At 42.8% G+C, this 19,152-nt stretch overlaps 1 protein-coding gene and 1 long non-coding RNA gene across 7 annotated transcripts in view; one reads left to right on the top strand and one right to left on the bottom strand.

The window, feature by feature from the left end:
- The window catches only part of LOC148146808 (uncharacterized), a 49,494-nt gene extending 30,906 nt beyond the window's left edge, over positions 1 to 18,588 (bottom strand). For all 4 annotated transcript variants that reach the window (XR_015760502.1, XR_015760503.1, XR_015760500.1 and 1 more), the window contains exon 1: positions 18,338 to 18,588. This is a non-coding gene — a long non-coding RNA (uncharacterized LOC148146808). The remainder of the gene's footprint in view (positions 1 to 18,337) is intronic.
- Positions 2,184 to 19,152, top strand: part of svopl (SVOP-like) — a 166,469-nt gene continuing 149,500 nt past the window's right edge. For 2 of the 3 annotated variants that reach the window (XM_087997504.1, XM_043708975.2), the window contains exon 1: positions 2,184 to 2,301. The gene's annotated coding sequence lies outside the window, so the exon portion shown is untranslated. Of the gene's footprint in view, positions 2,302 to 2,665; positions 2,786 to 19,152 lie in introns of those variants that run through there. The other variant, XM_043708979.2, reaches the window with a different exon arrangement.

Raw genomic sequence — 19,152 nt, 5'->3', positions numbered from 1 at the left:
TCACAGAAGTATTATAAAACCAGCCGTGACCCACATCACTTGACAAGACGTTATGATCCACCTACTTCATCAAATCAGGATATTTTAAGGAGTAACTCAAAGGAGGAAAGCTAAGTAGAGAGATAGAATTGTATAGTAAGGGAAATCTTGTGGTTACGTCCCTTGGTAACTGAAGATATGAGGACAAAGTGAGGACTGCAGATGCTGGAAAAGCACAGCCGGTCAGGCATGTTTCGGGCTATCATGCAGTGTGTTGAGATTTAAGATTACAGAGGTAGGGAGAAATGAGATCATATAGAGATTTGAAAATAAGTTTGAGAATTTTACAATTGGGGGCCATTGTTCAGATGGGAGCCAGTGTATGTCAGTGAGCATAGTAGTGATAAATGAAGGAAGTTGGTGTGAATTAGGACAGAGGCAGTAGAGTTTACCGGGGAGTCCAGAACCAGGGGTCATAGTCCAAGGTTAAGGGGTAGGTCATTTAAGACAGAGATGAGGAGGAATTTCTTTATGCAGAGAGTGGGGAGGCTGTGGAATTCTCTACCATAGGAAACTTGAAACTAAAATACTGAAGACTTTCAGGAAATATTTAGACAAAAGTTCTTAAGGCTAAAGAGGGGATAGGGAGAAAGTAGGAAGACAGTACCTTGATCATGTTGAGTGGCAGAGCAGACTCAAAAGGCTGAATGGTACATCTCTGCTTCTATCATCTATGTTTACAGCACCTCAAGTTCACTGAGTATAAAATGGGACACTGCTCAGGAACACAGAAAAGCATTCAAGAATGGAGGTAACAAAGGCATGGATGAAGGCTTCAGAAGCAGAGGAGCTGGGGTAAGGGCAGAGAGGGTGAGGAAGTGGGAATCATCTTACTGAAGGTTCAGAAATCTAACTGGACGTTCATCTCAGGGTCAAATATGACATTAAGGTTGAGAACAGTCTGGTTCAGACTCAGAATGACTAAGGAAAAGGGATGAAGTTGGGAACTGAGGAGCAGCATTAATGACAATGGCTCCAATCTCCTTAATATTTACCTGGAAGAAATTTCTGCTCGTCCAGCATTGGATATTAGATAACCAGCTGGAGAGTTTAGAGAAGGCAATGAATTCAAGATTGGTGAGACTGAGTTAAGCAGGGTGATGTCAGAAATCACATAGAATCTGTTGGTTGTCACCAAGTAAGAGGAGGTAGATAAGAAACAGGAAGGAGAGGACAAGAGTAGATTCCTGGAGGGAAGACTGTACAGTAGTCACTAACAGTGAGACCCTGGCTGGCCGCAATTAAATAAACAAGAATAGAGCCAGGTGAGTAGGACTGTTGTGGTGCAGTAGTAGTGGCCCTTTCTTGGAGTTGGAGGGTCTGGGTTAAAGTCCTACTTGCTCCAGGGGTGTTTAATAGCATCTCTGAACAGGTTAGTTAGGAAATTTCATGGTGAAGTGCAGTGGAAGCTAGTGAGGAAGTGTGGCCAACCATTCTGGAGGCAAGATAAGGAAGAACACTTTACTTTTGTAGTAGTCAAACGCGGCATGGGAATTTGTAAGGAACTGACACTTTTAGATGGTTGATATGGGCAGAATGGTTATTGTTGGATGATTGAAAATTAAACTAACAAAGCATTTAAATCATGTGGGTTAGGGCATCTCAATTCAGGTGTAGATCAGATGTTGACCTTGACAAAGTGCTGCTTCATCTAATTTGAACAAAAACCCATGAACTTAGAAAGTATGAGATGGAGGCTGGCATAGTCTGCCAACTCATTAGAGAGACACAATTGGTGGTGAGTTTAATCTGAGGGTCACAATGCCCTCATGTGGGGGCTAAGATTGAAATGGTTCATAGTAACCACAACTGTTCCAGCATTTATAACTTGAATTACTGGTGTTGTGTCTCGCAAACGAAAGCTCGTGAAAGGATTAGTAACACAAGTGAATGTTAAAGTGTTGTCAGCCATATTTATCGTCTTGTTGGGACTGTGACCAGTAACTGTTCGACACTCCCCACCTTTAAATTGAGTGAGCAATGAGTTCGGTTTAAATCAATGCCAGCCTTCACCGCTTTGCTAGTTATTATTTCAATGGAACTAGTATGTGGTGTGGCTTCTTTAAGACGTGAGAGGTGGAGGTAGCACCCGTTTGACTGGTGTAACCTGTTTACTGGCTCTACACCTGAGGAGAGACAGGCCCATGAGCCCGGGGAGAGTTGTGCAATCACGGAACATATACTCTTAGCAACAACAAGATTCCATTCTCTATATTTGAAAGAACAAACGCAGTGATGTCCCTTTCTTGGGACAACTGAAAGGTAGGTTTTAGCAAAACCTGTACAGATTGAGCCTGCTTTGTTGGTACATGTGAAAATAAATCAATCAGGATTTGATTACTGAGAGAAGGAGCAGTGAGACAACCATGTATTAACGAAAGCTGAAAAGGAATAAGGCAGCATAAGGGCATTTCCCATGTGTTTTGTTGAGGGAATGAATAATCAACAGTAACTTTGCTTTCCCTGAAAGAGGAAGACTGTTTATCGGTAACAAATCTAAGTTCCTTCCTCTTTGATGAAAAGCTATGCAGGTGCAGCATGACTGAAATTATATGCAAAACAATATTCTGGAGACATGACTAGCTTAAACCTACCTGATCAGGAAAAGAAGCAGACAGTGATATTCTGACAGTCAAAGGTAGCAGTTTGTGTAGTAATCGAATTGAAGCGTGAATCTGCCAGGAGAGAGGCTGTGCGCTGTCACAAAGATAAACTGCTGTGATGTGTGAAATCCCAGTTGTGACTTGTGAGTGAACGTCTTGTTGTTATTTAAGATTAGCCAATCTCAATCCTCTGCTTCCTCCCCATCCCTTCTTATTTTGTTAGTTCTTTGTATTTTAGAAAGAATTGAGCCTTGCTTTGAAATGCTCTTTATTCCCAATATAGAGTCCATCAGTATCTTTTTGGTTGTTAAGGGGTTCTTCTGATGCAATGGCTGTGTCCCTACCTCTGGTCCAGGAGGTCAGGGTTCAAATTCCACCTGCTCCAGAGATGTATCATAGCATAGAGTCATACAGCCAGAAACAGACCCTTCAGCCCAACTTATCCATGCTGACCAGGTTTCCTAAACAGAACCAATCCCATTTGCCAGCATTTGGCCCATACACCCTTACTCTTCATATACCCAACCAGGTGCCTTTGAAATGTTGTAATTGTACCCACCTCCACTCACTTCCTCTGGCAGTTTGTTCCATATCGTACCACCTTTCGTATTAAAAAGTAGCCTCTCGGATCTGTTTTAAATCTTTCCATTCATCTTAAGCCAATGCCCTATCCCCTATCCTGGGGAAAAGACTTTGGCTGTTCACCTTATCCATGCCCTTCATGATTTTATAAGCTTCTATATGGTTTCCCCTCAGCATCCTACGCTCCAGTGAAGAAAGTACCAGCCTATTCAGCCTCTCCTTTTAACTCAAATCCTCCAGTCTCTAACATCCAGGTAAATCTTTTCTGAACCCTCTCCAGTTTAATAATATCCTTCCTCTAGCAGGGGGACCAGAACTGTACACTGTACTTCAAATCAGTACATCGAGGGGGGGAGTTGGGATGTCATGTTGTGGCTGTACAGGGCAGTGGTGACTGATGAAGGCCTTATGCCCGAAACATCGATTCTCTTGCTCCTTGGATGCTACCTGACCTGCTGTGCTTTTCAACTTTGATCTCCAGCATCTACAGTCTTCACTTTCTCCAAGGACAGAATATTTTGTTGAGTTCTAGTCTCCCTGCTACAGGAAGGATGTTGTTAAGCTTGAAAGGATGCAGTAAAGATTTACAAGGATGTTGCTAGGGTTGGAGGATTTGAGCTATAGGGAGAGGCTGAATAAGCTGGGGCTTATTCCCCTGGATTGTTGGAAGCTGAGGGATGACTTTATTGAGATTGATAAAATCATGAGGGCCATGGATAGGATTAGAACAAAAAAGAACAGAGAACCTTACAGCACAGGAAAAGACCCTTTGGCCCTCCAGGCCTGTGCCAATCCAGATTCTCTATCTAAACCTGTCACCTATTTTCTAAGGATCTGTATTCCTCTCCTCCCTGCCCATTTACATATCTGTCTAGATACATCTTGAATGCCCACCTCTGCTGGCAATACGCTCCATGCATATACCACCCTCTGCATAAAGAACATATATCTCCCTTAAACTTTTCTCCTCTCACTTTGAACTCGTGACCCCTAGTAATTGAATCCCCCACTCTGGGAAAAAGCTTCTTGCTATCCACCCTGTCTGTACCTTTCATGATTTTGTAGACCTCCTTGACCTCAGTCTTTCTAATGAAAATAATTCTAATCTATTCAACCTCTCTTCATAGCTAGCACCCTCCATACTAGGCAACATCCTGGTAAATAACCTCTGCATCCTCTCCAAAGCATCCACATCCTTTTGGTAATGTGACAACTAGAACTGTATGTAGTGTTCCAAATGTGGCCGAACCAAAGATTTATACAACTGTAACATGATCTACCAACTCTTGTACTCAATACCCCGTCCGATGAAGGAAAGTATGCCATACGCATTCTTGACCACTATCAACCTGCGTCGCCACCTCCAGGGTACAATGGACCTGAACACCCAGATCTCTCTGTACATCCATTTTCCCCAGGGCTTTTCCATTTACCGTATAGTTCGCTCTTGAATTGCATCTTCCAAAATGCATCACCTCGCATTTGCTCAGATTGAACTCCATCTGCCATTTTCCTCTGCCCAACTCTTCAATCTATTTACAGTCTGCTGTATTCTCTGACAGTCCCCTTCACTATCTGCTATTCTTAGTATCATCTGTACACTTGCTAATGAGGCCACCTATACATTCTTGGCAAAAGTGAGGACTCCAGATGCTGGAGGTCAAAGTTGGCGTCTTGAGCATAAGCAATGAGGGGGTGGCCCAAGTGGGTTGTGAGATAAATGGGACGGCGTGTTGCTGAGGGGAAGGTAGCTAGGAATGTGACAGGTAGGTGAAGATAGGGTGTGATGGTGATATGTTGGAGTGGAGGGTGGAGCAGATAGGTGGTAAGGGAGATGGACAGTAAGGACAGTTCAAGAGAGTGGTTTTGAGTTAGACGGTTGGATCTGGGATAAGGTGGGGGAGAGGAAATGAGGAAACTGGTGAAATCCACATTGATCCCTTGTGGTTGGAGGGTCCCAAGGCATTCTTCCTCCAGGTGTCAGGTAGCTAGAGATTGGCAGTAGAGGAGGCCAAGGACTTGCGTGTCCTTGGCAGAGTGGGAGGGGAAGTTGAAGTCTTTGGCCACAGGGTGGTAGGGATTGCCCCTCCAATTGCAACTGGACAGAATCCCCCACGTTCCTCACCTTTCACCACAACAACCTCCAGATAAAACACATCATCCTCTGTTGTTTCCACCACTGACAAACAGACCCCAACACCAGGGTTATATTCCCCTCCTCATCCCGATCTACATTCTGCAGAGACCATTCCCTCCGCAACTCCCTGGTTAGGTCCACACCCCATACCAACCTGCCCTCTGCTCCCAGCACCTTCCCCTGCCACCACAAGAATTGCAACATTGGTGCCCACATCACCCCCCTCACCTCCGTCCAAGGCTTAAAGGGATCCTTCCACATCTGACAGAGATTTACCTGTATTTCAACACACTATCTACTATGACTGTCACTCTTGATGTGGTCTCCTTTACGTTGGGGGACCAGGACACCAACTTGCGGAACATTTCAGAGAACATCTCTGGTACACACGCAACAATCAACCCCGCCGTCCTGTGGCCGAAGTCTTCAACTCCCCCTCCCACTCCACCAAGGACGTGCAAGTCTTTGGCCTTCTCCACTGCTAAACTCTAGCCGCCCGATGCCTGGAGGAACAATGCGTCATCTTCCGCCTTGGGACTCTCCGACCACACAGGATTAATGTGGCTTCACCAATTTTCTCATTTCTCCTGCCCCCACTTTATACCAGAGCCAAAGCTCTAACTCAGCACCGCTCTCTTGAATTGTCGTACCTGCCCATCTCCCTTCCCAACTGTCCACTCTACCCTCCTCTCATACCTTTCACAATCACCATACCCCCCCCCCCCATCTTCATCTACCTATCGCATTCCCGGCTATCTTCCCTCCAGCCCCACGCACCTCCCATTTATCTCTCAGCCCATTGGGACACATCCTCATTCCTGAAGGGCTTATGGTCGAAATGCCGATTCTCCTGCTCCTCAAATGCTGCCTGACTGGCTGAGCTTTTCCAGCACCACACTTTTCGACCTATACCTTCCTCCTGATCATTTATATATATCATAAACAACAGTGGTCCCAGCACAGATCCCGATGGAACACCACTGGTCACAGGTCTCCATTTTCAGAAACTGCCTTCTACTACTACTCTGTCTCCTGTTGCCCAGCCAGTTCTTTATCCATCTAGCTACTACACCCTGGACCCCATGTGACTTCAACTTTCTCCATTAGCCTACCATGGGGAACCTTATCAAATACCTTACTGAAGTCCATGTATATGACATCTACAGCCTTTCCCTCTTCAATCAACTTTGCCACTTCTGAAAATAATTCTATTAAGTTGGTAAGACATGACCTTCCCTGCACAAAACCAGGTTGCCTATCACTGATAAGCCCGTTTTCTTCCAAATGTAAATAGATCCTATCCCTTAGTATGTTCTCCAGCAGCTTCCCTACCACTGACGTCAGGCTCACCGGTCTATAATTACCTAGATCATCCCTGTTACCCTTCTTAAACAACGGGACAATATTAGCAATTCTCCAGTCCTCTGGGACCTCACCATATTCAAGGATGCTGCAAAGATATCTGTTAAAACCCCAGATATTTCCTCTCTCGCTTCCCTCAGTAACCTGGAGTAGATCCCATTTGGACCTAGGCACCTGTCCACCTTAATATCTTTCAGAATACCCAAAATCTCCTCCCTTCTTATGCTGACTTGACTTACAGTAATCAAACATCTATCCCTAACCTTAACATCCCTCATATCCCTCCTTATTGAATACTGACTCAGAGTACTTGTTAAGAATCTCACCCATTTTATCTGACTCCACATATATCTTTCGTCCTTTTCCTTGGGTGGCCAACCCTTTCTCTATTTACCCTCTTGCTCCTTATATACGAATAAAAGGCTTTGGGACTTTCCTTACGCCTGTTTGCTAAAAAATATTTCATAATCCCTTTTAGCCCTCTTTATTCCTTGTTTCACATTGGTCCTACTTCCCCAATATTTTTTCAAAGCTTCATCTGCTTTCAGTCACCTAGACCTTTTCCTCTTCGCTAGACTCACAATTTCACCTGTCATCCATGGTTCCGTAATTTTGCCATTTCTATCCCTCATTTTCACAGAGATGTCTGTCCTACACCCTAATCAACCTCTCATTAAAAGCCTCTCACATATCAAATGTGGATTTACCTTCAAACATTCCTCAGCTCCTGCCAAATTTTGATATTGTTGGCCTTGCCCCAATTTTGCACTCTTACTTTAGGACCACTCTTGTCTCTGTCCAGGAGTCTTCTAAAACTTATGGAATTGTGATCACTATTCCCAAAATTGTCGCCTACTGAAACTTCAACCACCTGGCCAGCTCATTCCCCAATACCAAGTCCAGTATGGCCCTTTCCTGAGTTGTACTACTTACATACTGCTCTAGAAAACCTTCCTGGATGGTCCTTACAAATTCTGCTCTAATAGCCAAGATCTTTATCCCTGGGTAGCAGAGTTCAAAACTCGAAGGCATTGGTGTAAGGTGATACGGGAAAGATTTAAAAGGGACCTGAGGGGCAACTTTTTCACAAGGATGGTGCATGGATAAAACGAGCTGCCAGAGGAAGTGGAGGACGTTGGTACAAATACAACATTTAAAAGACATTTGAATCGATATATGAATAGGAAGGGTTTAGAGGGATCTGGGCCAAATGCTGGATCAGACTAGTCCAAATAGGACTAGATCAGTTTAGGATATCTGGTTGGCACAGGTGAGTTGGACTGAAGGGTCTGTTTCCATGCTGGTTAACTCCATGGCACTATAAATGTGGCCTTACCTATGTCTTGTACAATTGTAACATGATGTCTCAAATCCTGTACTCAATGCTCTGAACAATAAAGACAAACGTATCAAATGCCTTCTTCACCACCCTGTCTACTTATGGTGCCACTTCCAAGAAACCATGTACCCACACCCCCATGTCTCTCTGTTTGATAACACTTCCCAGAGCCCTACTTTTAATTCTGGAAGTCCTGCCCTGTTTTATCTTACTAAAATGCATTTATCTGATTTAAACTTCATCTGCCATTCCTCTGCCCACTGACCCATTCGATCAAGATCCTGTTGTACTCTGCGATAAACTTCTTCACTGTCCGTTATTCCATCATTTTTGGTGTCATCCATAAACTTACTAACCATCTTTCCTATGTTCTTATCCAATTTGTTTATATAAATGACAAACAACAATGGGTGTGGCACCAACCCCCGTTCAATAACAGTGACATCGGCCTCTCGAATGAATAACAACCCTCTACCACCATCCTCTGTCTCTTACTGTCAAGCCAATTTTGTGTCTAAATTGGTAAGCCCACCCTGAACCCCAGGTGATATAACCTTACTAATCAATCTACCATGCAGAACACTGTCAAAGGTCATCCTAAAGTCTGTGTAGATAACACCTGCATCTACCTTCTTGATCATCTCTTCAAAAAACTCAATCAAGTTTGTGAGTCACAATTTCCCACCCACAAAGCCATCCTGACTATCCATAATTAGTCCTTGCCTTTCCAAAGGCATGTAGTTTCACATACACTACCTGGGCTGTTGAAACACAAAATACTCAGGTCTGGCAGTATCTATGGAATGAGAAACAAAGGTACATCAAGGATCCATTTTACTTCAGTATTGAAGGAAGGAAGCAATCTAATAGGTTTAGTGCAGGGGAGGACGGCAGAAGAAAAACAAAAGGGGAAGTCTATAATAGGGTGAATGGCAGGACAGATTATTACAAATGATTTGGAGATGCCGGTTTGGACTGGGGTGCACAAAGTTAAAAATCACACAACACCAGGTTACAGTCCAACAGGTTTATTTGGAAGCACTAGCTTTCGGAGCACTGCTCCTTCATCAGTTCGCTGTCACACTACCTGCCATAGCTACCTGATGAAGGAGCAGTGCTCCGAAAGCTAGTGCTTCCAAATAAACCTGTTGGACTGTAACCTGGTATTGTGTGATTTTTAACTATATTACAAATGGTTTTATAGTACACAAGGAAAAGGAGTGATCACGGTTATAATAAAGAATCAAATTATTTGGTTAGAGTAGGTATAAATAACAGAGTAACAAGCAAATAAGGTAAAGAACATGTTGTACATGCAAGAGAAGAAGAAACAAAGAGTTTACAGTCTGAAGGTGCTGAATTCAATGTTGAATCCAGAAATCTGGAGAGTGTGAAATCAAAGGATGAATTGATGCTCCTCGATTGCATTTTTCATTATTGGAACACTTCAACTGGTCAAGCTCAAAGATGTCCGTGTGACAGCAATGGATTAAAATAACCCGGAAGCTGGTGGGGTAATGGTTGCAGACTGTAGTGTAGGCATTCTATAGAGTAGTCACCCAATTTGCATGTGGTCTCCCCACTGTGCAAGGGACTGTATTGTGAACAGCAATGACAGTGTGCACTGTTGAAAGAAGCACAAATTAACCGTTGCTGCATCAGGAGGGAGTGTTTGCAGCCTTGGGCAGTGAGCAAAGTGAAGGTAAATGGGTAAGTGCTACCGCTGTTGGGGCAGATAGTTGGCAGTGATTGAGAAGTGATCATGGTATTTCAGAGGAAGTGGTGCCTTCAGAATCTGACAGAAGAGCGGGAGTTGTATTTGATAATGGCATCACCATGGAGCTGGTGAGCTAACTCTCTGTTACCAGAGTTAATGCTGTGGAAAAAGCAGAGTGCCTCTAGGATCCCCTTTCACTTTTGAAGAAATCCCTTATGTCCACAGGTCAGATTCCAGACAAGGGAGACATGGTGGCTCAGTGGTTAGCACTGCTGCCTCAAGCGCCAGGGATCCAGGTTCGCTTCCACCCTCGGGTGACTGTCTGTGTGGAGTTTGCACATTCTCCCCGTGTCTGCATTGGTATCCTCCCATAGTCTAAAAATATGCAGGATAGGTGGATTAGCGATGCTAAATTGCACATAGTGTCCAGGGATGTGCAGGCTAGGTGGATTAGCTGTGGGAAATGCAATGGTTGGGGGCTGGGTGTGGGTGGGATGTTCTTTGGAAGGTCAATATGTGCTTGATAGGCAGAATGGCCTGCTTCCAAACTGTAGCGATTCTATGATTCTTGGAATCCCATGATTCTATTTGTGGAGGACTGTATTGGTCTCCATGGAAGTCTGGGTGAGGGCTGCGTTATAGTAGCCTCCCCTTCCAGGTACATTTGTACCATTTTCTTTGACCATTGTGGCTCTTTTCACCCAGTCACAATTTGATTTGCTCCCTATGCCCTTCCATTGAGTATCTCATCATCAACTGCTCCTCTCGTTTTTAATTTACAATCCTTGTCCTCCACCAAAAACCCAAAAAAAAGTTCTCATTGAGATACTGTCATCATTTTCCTTCTTTATCTTCATTGAGTGACATTCCCGTCCTCGGATTTAAATCTCATAATTCTCTAAATTCAGTTCCAATGTAAACTGTTCTAATCTCTCGATCCATGCAAAGTCCTCAACCCCTTCTTACAGTGACCTGTTGGCCTTTATAATGCAATGAGTAGTGAATATACTGTACTCAATGAAGATAATGCTATTCTGAAATGAGTTCATGTGAACTAGACTTGCAGAGGATCAATAACGAGACACTCAACTACAGACCTTTACTCAATACGATATAAATGGGATTTACGGGATTACTGAGATTAAGTCTCTGTCAGTTTAAGTTAAAGGACAAGCTAGAAAAGCAATGGAGTCTGAGCTATAATAGACCAGACAGGCTAAGAATGAAAGTGTCAATGCCAAACGCCCAAGCAAACCCAATGAGTGCAGAATCCATCCTCATCTGGTTCACACCAATGCCCTTGAGGGAAAGAAATCTGCCATCTGGTCTAACCTACATGTGACTCCACACCCACAGCAATGCTGTTGACTCTTGGCTAAGCAGGATGGGCAATAAATGCTGGATTAGCCTGTGATGTCCTCATCCCGTGAATGACTAAAGAGGAACAAAGCTGCATGCTTCAGTCATTGGGAAAAGATCAAAAGGGCAGAACAGTGGCAGATGGAGTTTAATCCAAAAAGTGTGAAATGATACATTTTTGGAGGACAAACAAGACAAGGGAATATGTGATGAATGGTAGGATCCTGGGTAGTACTGAGCATTAGCAGGCCTTCATAGGAATGTCCATAGTTCCTTGAAGGTAGCAAGACAGGTTGATAGGGGTAGTTAAGAAGCATATAGGATACTTATCCTTATGAGTTGAAGCAGTGAGTACAGCAGCATGGAGGTAATGATTGCGTTGTATATATTGTTAGTTGGACCACAGCTGGAGTACTGTGTATAGTTCTGATTGGATATAATTGTACTCAAGAAGGTGCAGAGGAGATTCACCAGGATGGGGTACTGGGCTAATGTTCGGATACTTGGTAGTGTGGATGAGCAGAGGGATCTTGGTGTCCATGTACACAGATCTCTGAAAGTTGCCACCCAGGTAAATAGTGCGGTGAAGAAGGCATATGGCGTACTGGCTTTTATTGGTAGAGGAATTGAGTTCCGGAGTCCTGAGATCATATTGCAGTTGTATAAGACTCTGGTGCGGCCGCATCTGGAGTATTGTGTGCAGTTTTGGTCGCCATACTATAGGAAGGATGTGGAGGCACTGGAACGGGTGCAGAGGAGGTTTACCAGGATGTTGCCTGGTATGGTAGGAAGATCGTATGAGGAAAGGCTGAGGCACTTGGGGTTGTTTTCATTGGAGAAAAGAAGGTTTAGGGGTGACTTGATAGAGGTGATTAGGGGTTTAGATAGGGTTGACCGTGAGAACCTTTTTGCATGTATGGAGTCAGCTATTACGAGGGGGCATAGCTTTAAATTAAGGGGTGGTAGGTATAGGACAGATGTTAGGGGTAGGTTCTTTACTCAGCGAGTCGTGAGTTCATGGAATGCCCTGCCAGTAGCAGTGGTGGACACGCCCTCTTTATGGGCATTTAAGCGGGCATTGGATAGGCATATGGAGGATAGTGGGCTAGTGTAGGTTAGGTGGGCTTGGATCGGCGCAACATCGAGGGCCAAAGGGCCTGTACTGCACTGTATTTTTCTATGTTCTATGTTTCCTGAACTGGACCAATTCAGCCAAAGAGAGACACTATTTCTGAAGTAAGGATACTGAACCAGAAACATTAACCCTGCTTTCTCTCTATGGATGCTGATAGATCTGTTGAGTTTCTCCAGCAATTTCTGTTCTTGGTCTAGATAGGCTGTGGTTGTTTTCCTTCGACCAGAGAGATGGTAGGAATCTAACTGAGGAGCACAGAATTATGAGAGACATAAATAGTCAGCATGGATTTTAAAAGGGAAAATCTTGCTTATCAACAGGAGGTAATAGAGAATATGGAATACAGTAGATATAATTTGTCTAACTTTTCAAAAAGGTGCCATAATAGACCATTGAATAAGGACAGAGAATGTAGAGCCTTGCAGAATGGATCTAACTGGCTTCAAAATAGAAAACAAAGGTGTTATAGTAAAGTTATTCAGAGTGGCAGAAGGTGGAGAGTGTAGTTCCACAAAAATTAGTGCTACACTTAATGTTACTCAAGTAGTCAGGTAGCTCACTCCTTCGAATTTATATGTTCATATTCATGTATTTATGACTTAAATGAATAATTGGATTTTGAATCAAAACACAACTCCTAAATTTGCAGATGACACAAAATGCAGGTTGGGTGCGTGATAGGGTATTGGGTAAAAATAGTCAAGTACTGAGAATGGCAACAAATTACAGAAAGACATTAATGAACTCACAATTGGAAAGTAACTGGGAAATGAAGATTAACACAGATGAGGGGGAACACATTTTGTTAGGAAGAATAGGAAGTTACTTGGAATGAGCTATTTGGAATGTCTAAGGTGTGGGAGAGGATTAAAGGGATTGCTGAGTTCAAATACATCAAATATGAAAATTGCTTCACAGGTTAGCAATTTCACAACTGTTGCGAGAGCACCTGCCTCCACCATTCTCTCAGACAGCACGTTGAATATTTCTATCGCCTCCTGGGTGAATTTTATTTCTGTCATATCATCCCTAAAGCACTTACTTCTCATCTTAAATTTATGCTCTCTCATCTTAATCACATCTGCCATGGGGAAAGGGTTTTCATGTCTATGCCACGCGTGATACCTCACTCTCAATATCTTTGTCTGCTCCAAGGAAAACAAATACAGCTCATCAAGTTGCTCCTCATAACTGAGTGATAGAATCAAGAATAAGGAAAGTTGTTTGAGACCTATATGGAACCGCAGTTAGGCAACACTTCAGAATATGCAGTTCTGATTTACTACATTATATGAAGGTTGTAGAGGAACTGGAGAGGGCGCAGAAATCTACAAGGATAATATATGAAATGCAAGTAGCAGAAAACAATTGACAGGCAAGGTCTCTTTTCTCTTGAAAAAGAAAGATTGACCTTTAGAGAAAATGTTTCTACTTTGCAGGGAAGAGTTCACTGGAAATCGAGTGTCTGCACTGTACTGTCTGGTTGTTCCCAATGTGGAGTAAGATGCTTTCCTCCATCATACTATAACTATTAACATTTGAGTAGTATACCCAGAAACCGAGTCTCCTCAGAGCTCCATGGATACACAATGCACCTCTGTGCTCGTTCAGCTTCTTAAGTAATGTTAAGGTAATCTGATCATCTCACCATTTTTTATTAACATATCCATATGCCTGAAACTGCATCTTCCCAAACTCTCAGGTTTCTCAGAAATCCCTTGATGCTTCAATCCATTTTGAATAGTAATCCGCCAGTACTAAATTTGTCTTGTTTTGAAAGTTGGACAAATCTGCTCCTAGCCTGTGCCAAGACCTTTCTGGAAACTTTGAAGATATCAATTTCTAAGTGGGCACATGACTTTTGGTGGCATATCTATGACAGGGCAAGATACATTTCTATTACTTCAAGTTTAGTTGTTGAGATATTGGTCTGTACTTACAGATTCCCAAGTGCTCTCTAGAAATCATTTTTTGCAAACATTCTTGCCTAGTGGCAGTATACAAAAATAGAGCATAAACTGACTACAACCCTCATCTGTATGTGCTAGTGGGAGCATGTACTGCATTTGAATGCATTCGCTGGGTTTCAGCACAAGTGAGCTTCGAAGGTCACGCTTGAAGAACCACCCCTAATCACCCGAGCATTGGAGGTAAAAACGATCTCCTGACTTGTGTGCTGGAAGCCAGCTAGCTAGTCAAAAGGAAACAAGACAACATAACGACTCGAGAGAGTGCTGCCATTATCAAAAGGAAACAAGACAAAAGGGTTTCAACTAACCTGAAAAACCCAACAATCCGATATTGACTATTCAATGTTGCACTGTCTCCTTTTTGAATGTGGAGAGATTGGTCCAGCTTTTAATTTTTTTATCTTCTTTGGAGTCATTTCTTATTCCTTATCTGCGTGTCATGTCTTAACTATTTCATCAGTTCAAAACTCACTTAAAACAGAAGTTTGTTTTGGTCTGAGAGAAAGTTATTGACAAGGGAAGGATACGTTTTAAAAAAAACTTGTTGCAACTAGAAAGTGGGTGGCTAAAGAAGAAGAGATAGTTCATCCCTCCATAGCTGGAAGCCAAATAATTTGGGGTATCCATGTGGAATCATAATCACGGAGGGAACTGTGCCCAGCATCTGGTCATAACAATAAGAAAGATTGATGGCAATGAATCCCGCCAAGCTATCCCAGATGGTTTAGCCACATCATATTATAGATAGTGACTATGCTGAGGATTTTGTCAAATGTAGTATTTTGGCAGCTTTGGTATCCAAGATCATAATACATGGAGTATCATGTATTTACCATAATACAAAATAAATACAAATTGCTGCTGTCACTATCATCAAAATGGCCACATACAACGGTTAATTTTTTAAAAAACGTAATTAGTTGTTTTCAAAATGTAATCGAAATATTGGGGAATCATAATAAATAAGAGTCTTTCTTTCTTATCTGATTTGGAAAATGGTCAACGGTGTTGCAATTGGTAAAAAAGACTTCTATTGAATGCATTACCAGTGAGTTGAATGAACTTGCAATACTGTGGGACATGAGCAAAATTGTAGTCATGACACAACAAATCTCTTCAACTGCATGTAGTCAATATCTTATTGGTGCTTTTATATGGTGACTCAGATAGACATTTTAAATTAATGGACACTAAAAAATTAGATGCTCTATTGATGTTCTCTATTGACTGGAACACTATGACTAGACACTTGCTCTCCAAATCATCCCATTACAACCATTAATCCCCTTGAGAACAGGGGGTACTTGAGGAGACAAAACAAGGCAACCTGCATTAAAATACCTTAACCTACAGGACTACAGACCAAGAGCTGGAAGATGGACTAAATGTGGATACCTCTGTTAGGCTGAGGTAGCTACAGTGGAGGAAAGTTTGCTGTAAATCTTTGCACTGTCCTGGACCACATTAGTGTGGGCATCTCCTCAGCCAGAAACAAGTCTTGAAGTGATAACATGAGTAACTAGAAATGGAAACAAAGTCCACAGTCAGCCCCTGGATGAGGGAAGGGCTGGTTCATTAGGTTCAGTATTTTGAGGGGTGGTAGCCTCTTTGCAGAGATGATCAAAAGGAAGGAGAAGTGGTCAGGGAACTTTGTTGTCTGAAATGAAGGTGATGCGTGGCAACAAACTAAAGTGAAATCAGCAGTTGTGCGCAAGAGGCTGTGAGAAAGGGTGGATTAGTCTGTCCATGTGAGAGATGTACTTGCAGAGAACAGTATCACCCAAAACGATATTGACAGAAGAGTCTTCAGCACTGATATCAGTCAGGCTGCAGATGCCCATAGGTGAAGGGCAACCATTAGAGGCTGCAAACTACCAGCAAAGACCAAGAGCACCAACTCTCCGACATGCAGAATATTGGAGCAGCACAAACCAAACATCATATCAGGGTCATCTTGAACGATGCTTTGACTAGTTTAAGCAAGAGTCAAATATCAGGGATTTGGCCAACGGCAGGTTGATGGAGTTGGGCCACAGATCAGCCATTAAGTCACTGAATAGCAGAACAGGCTCAAGGAGTTAAACGGCCTACTCCTGTTTCTATGTATGGGTATGATAGAAATGAAGTTTAATTTTTTTTTTTTCCTAACGTAACCGCGGAAACACTCCTGTTTATTTCTTTTATTTTAAATTTAATCCCCACACTACCACCTAAATGCGGTAGTGCTTATTTTATCCCCAGCACCCATGGTGTGTGTGTGCAGGTGTGAGACACAGTGGAAGACACAACGTGCACCAATCTTTATTCAATTTCCACCACCAGGAAGATAGGAAAACACCCGGGTGGCCAGTGACAAACACTGCCCTTCACAGCAAGGGACAGTGCTGTGTGATCAAAACAGTGAAGGGGAGGGTAGGGACTAAATCAAAATAGAGTTGGAGGGAGAAATAATGCACTCCACTCCCTGCGGCGCCCACCTCTCCCTGAACAACTCCAGGGTGTTGGTGGACACCGCGTGCTCCTTCTCCAAGGACACCCGGGCTCTAACGTAACCGCGGAAGAGGGGCAGGCAGTCGGCCCTAACGACCCCCTCCACGGCCCGCTGCCTGGACCTGTTAGAAATGAAGTTTAAATAAAAAAGAGGTGGAAAAGTGATAGGTTATCTGAAGTCAGGAGTCGCATAACACCAGATTACAGTCCAACAGGTTTATTTGAAATCACAAGCTTTCGAGCACTGAGCCTTCACCTGGTGTTGTGAGACTTCTAACTTTGTCCAATCCGGTCCAACTCCAGCACCTCCACATCAAGGTTATCTGAACGGAAAGCAATATCAAACTTATCTTTGTGGATTACCTGACAATGACAACAATGATATGTACTTATATAAATGTAGAGGCACTCATTGTTTATCTTTTGTTTTTGGTGGAATTGTGAACATAGAACATTACAGCGCAGTACAGACCCTTCAGCCCTCGATGTTGTGCCAACCTGTGCAACCAATCTAAAGCCCATCTAACCTACACTATTCCATTATCATTCTTATGTTTACCCAATGACCATTTAAATGCCCTTAAAGTTGGAGAGTCTACTACTGTTACAGGCAGGGCATTCCATGCCCTTGCTACGCTGAGTAAAGAGCTACCTCTGACATCTGTCCTCTATCTATCACCTTTCAATTTAAAGTTATGTCCCCTCATGCTAGCCATCACCACTAGAGAAAAAAGGCTCTCACTGTCCACCATATCTATTCCTCTGATCATCTTATGTGTCTCAATTAAGTCACGTTTTGACCTCCTTCTCTCTAACAAAAACAGCCTCAAGTCCCTCAGCCTTTCCTCATAAGACCTTCCCTCCATACCAGGCAACACCCTAGTATATCTCCTCTGCACCTTTTCTAATGCTTCCACATCCTTCCTATAATGCCGTGACCAGAATTGGATGCAATACTTCAAGTGCGGCTGCACCAGTTTAGTACAGTTGCAACATGACCTCGTGGCTCCAAAACTCAACCCTTCTGAAGTTTGAGAATCTCAAAAGTAAAAAAATTCTATTGTACTAGCTTATCATGGTGTTTTGGAATATTAGGAATTCAAGGGTTAAAGATCCCCTATTAGAGTGACTGACTATGTTCGATTGAGTACCTGTCCTTTGACAGGCTGAGACAGCCAGTGTCTGGCTACCTCTGAACTGCCAACATCGTCTGGAGCCGTATGTATATATTTTGGTCCCAGCCTCAGGCAAAGATATTTGTTTCCCTGAATAAGACTGGTAGCCTTGGTTATAAATCTTATTAACTGCCTTATGTCCCTCTTAACACACTTTCTTACCAAGGGTAACACAAGGGTATGTGAAGACCAACAATGAGAACAACACTAAATCCTATTATCTATCTCCTTTCCTATTAACATAAGATTGTGAATAATACAGTAATAAGCTCCTGTGAACAATTCAATATCTGTCACAGGAAGGTAGCAATCACTAGTCATTGTAAGATTGAGAAATACCTGTTTTAACAACATTGTAGGAATCAGCCACGTGATGTTAAGAACTTTGTATTAGTCACACCTGAACAAGATATAAAAAATACTGCTTACATGTAATGTTCAGCGAATCATCGAGGGGTACCATCATAAGAAGGCTACAAGACTGCTTTGGTGTCACCCAGAATCTCTCGCTGGCTGTTCAGTAATAAAGTGACTACCTTTGAACTGAAACTTGCGTCGTCCAGCATGAAGAGTCAACATACCAATAGGTTTCGGGGTAGTTGATGAAAACAGAAGTTGCTGGGAAAGCTCAGCAAATCTGGCCGCATCTGTGAAAAGAAATCAAAGTTAACGTTTCAGGTCCACTGACCCCTCTTCAGAACTTCAGGATAGTTGGACTTTGAAAAGTTGTGATTATTCAAATAAAAAAAAAGGGGTGGGAGGAAGTGAGGGAAGAACAAAAGCAGATTTATGTTGTTGGTGACCTGCCTCAAAAGTTGACTAATTATTCGCTAATCTGAAGACATTTTGGATGATTTGACAACAGGTGTTGCCATGCCCTGGACTAGCAGCTGATTGGATGTTGAGTTAGTCAATCAAGGCAAGACCAATGCTAAGCAGCCAATCACAGAGAATATTGATTTTTTTAAAAAGAAGGGGAAGGTGGGACTAGGTTAGTTTGGCAGGTGCAGTGTGATTGCTGGAAACTGTGGGACTGGCTGTGATGTTTTACACTCCTTGCTTTCTACCTGTTTGAAGACTCGTTGAATATTTTGAAAAAAAGAATCCTAGTCTGTAACAGGTGTCAACATTCTTTAAAGTCTACTGTGCAGTTTGTATTTTCTGGTAATTTCAAAATTAACTATGCATTCATTGTCAGTGAACAACTCATTATTCAAAGGTTGCATGAAGATGTGGCATCCAAT

This window comes from Chiloscyllium plagiosum, unplaced genomic scaffold (genome assembly GCF_037043375.1).
Source record: "Chiloscyllium plagiosum isolate Xiang-an unplaced genomic scaffold, Cpla_swu_hap1 HiC_scaffold_19, whole genome shotgun sequence".
NCBI classification, from domain to species: Eukaryota; Metazoa; Chordata; class Chondrichthyes; order Orectolobiformes; family Hemiscylliidae; genus Chiloscyllium; species Chiloscyllium plagiosum.
This window is presented reverse-complemented; position numbering and strand designations above follow the sequence as displayed.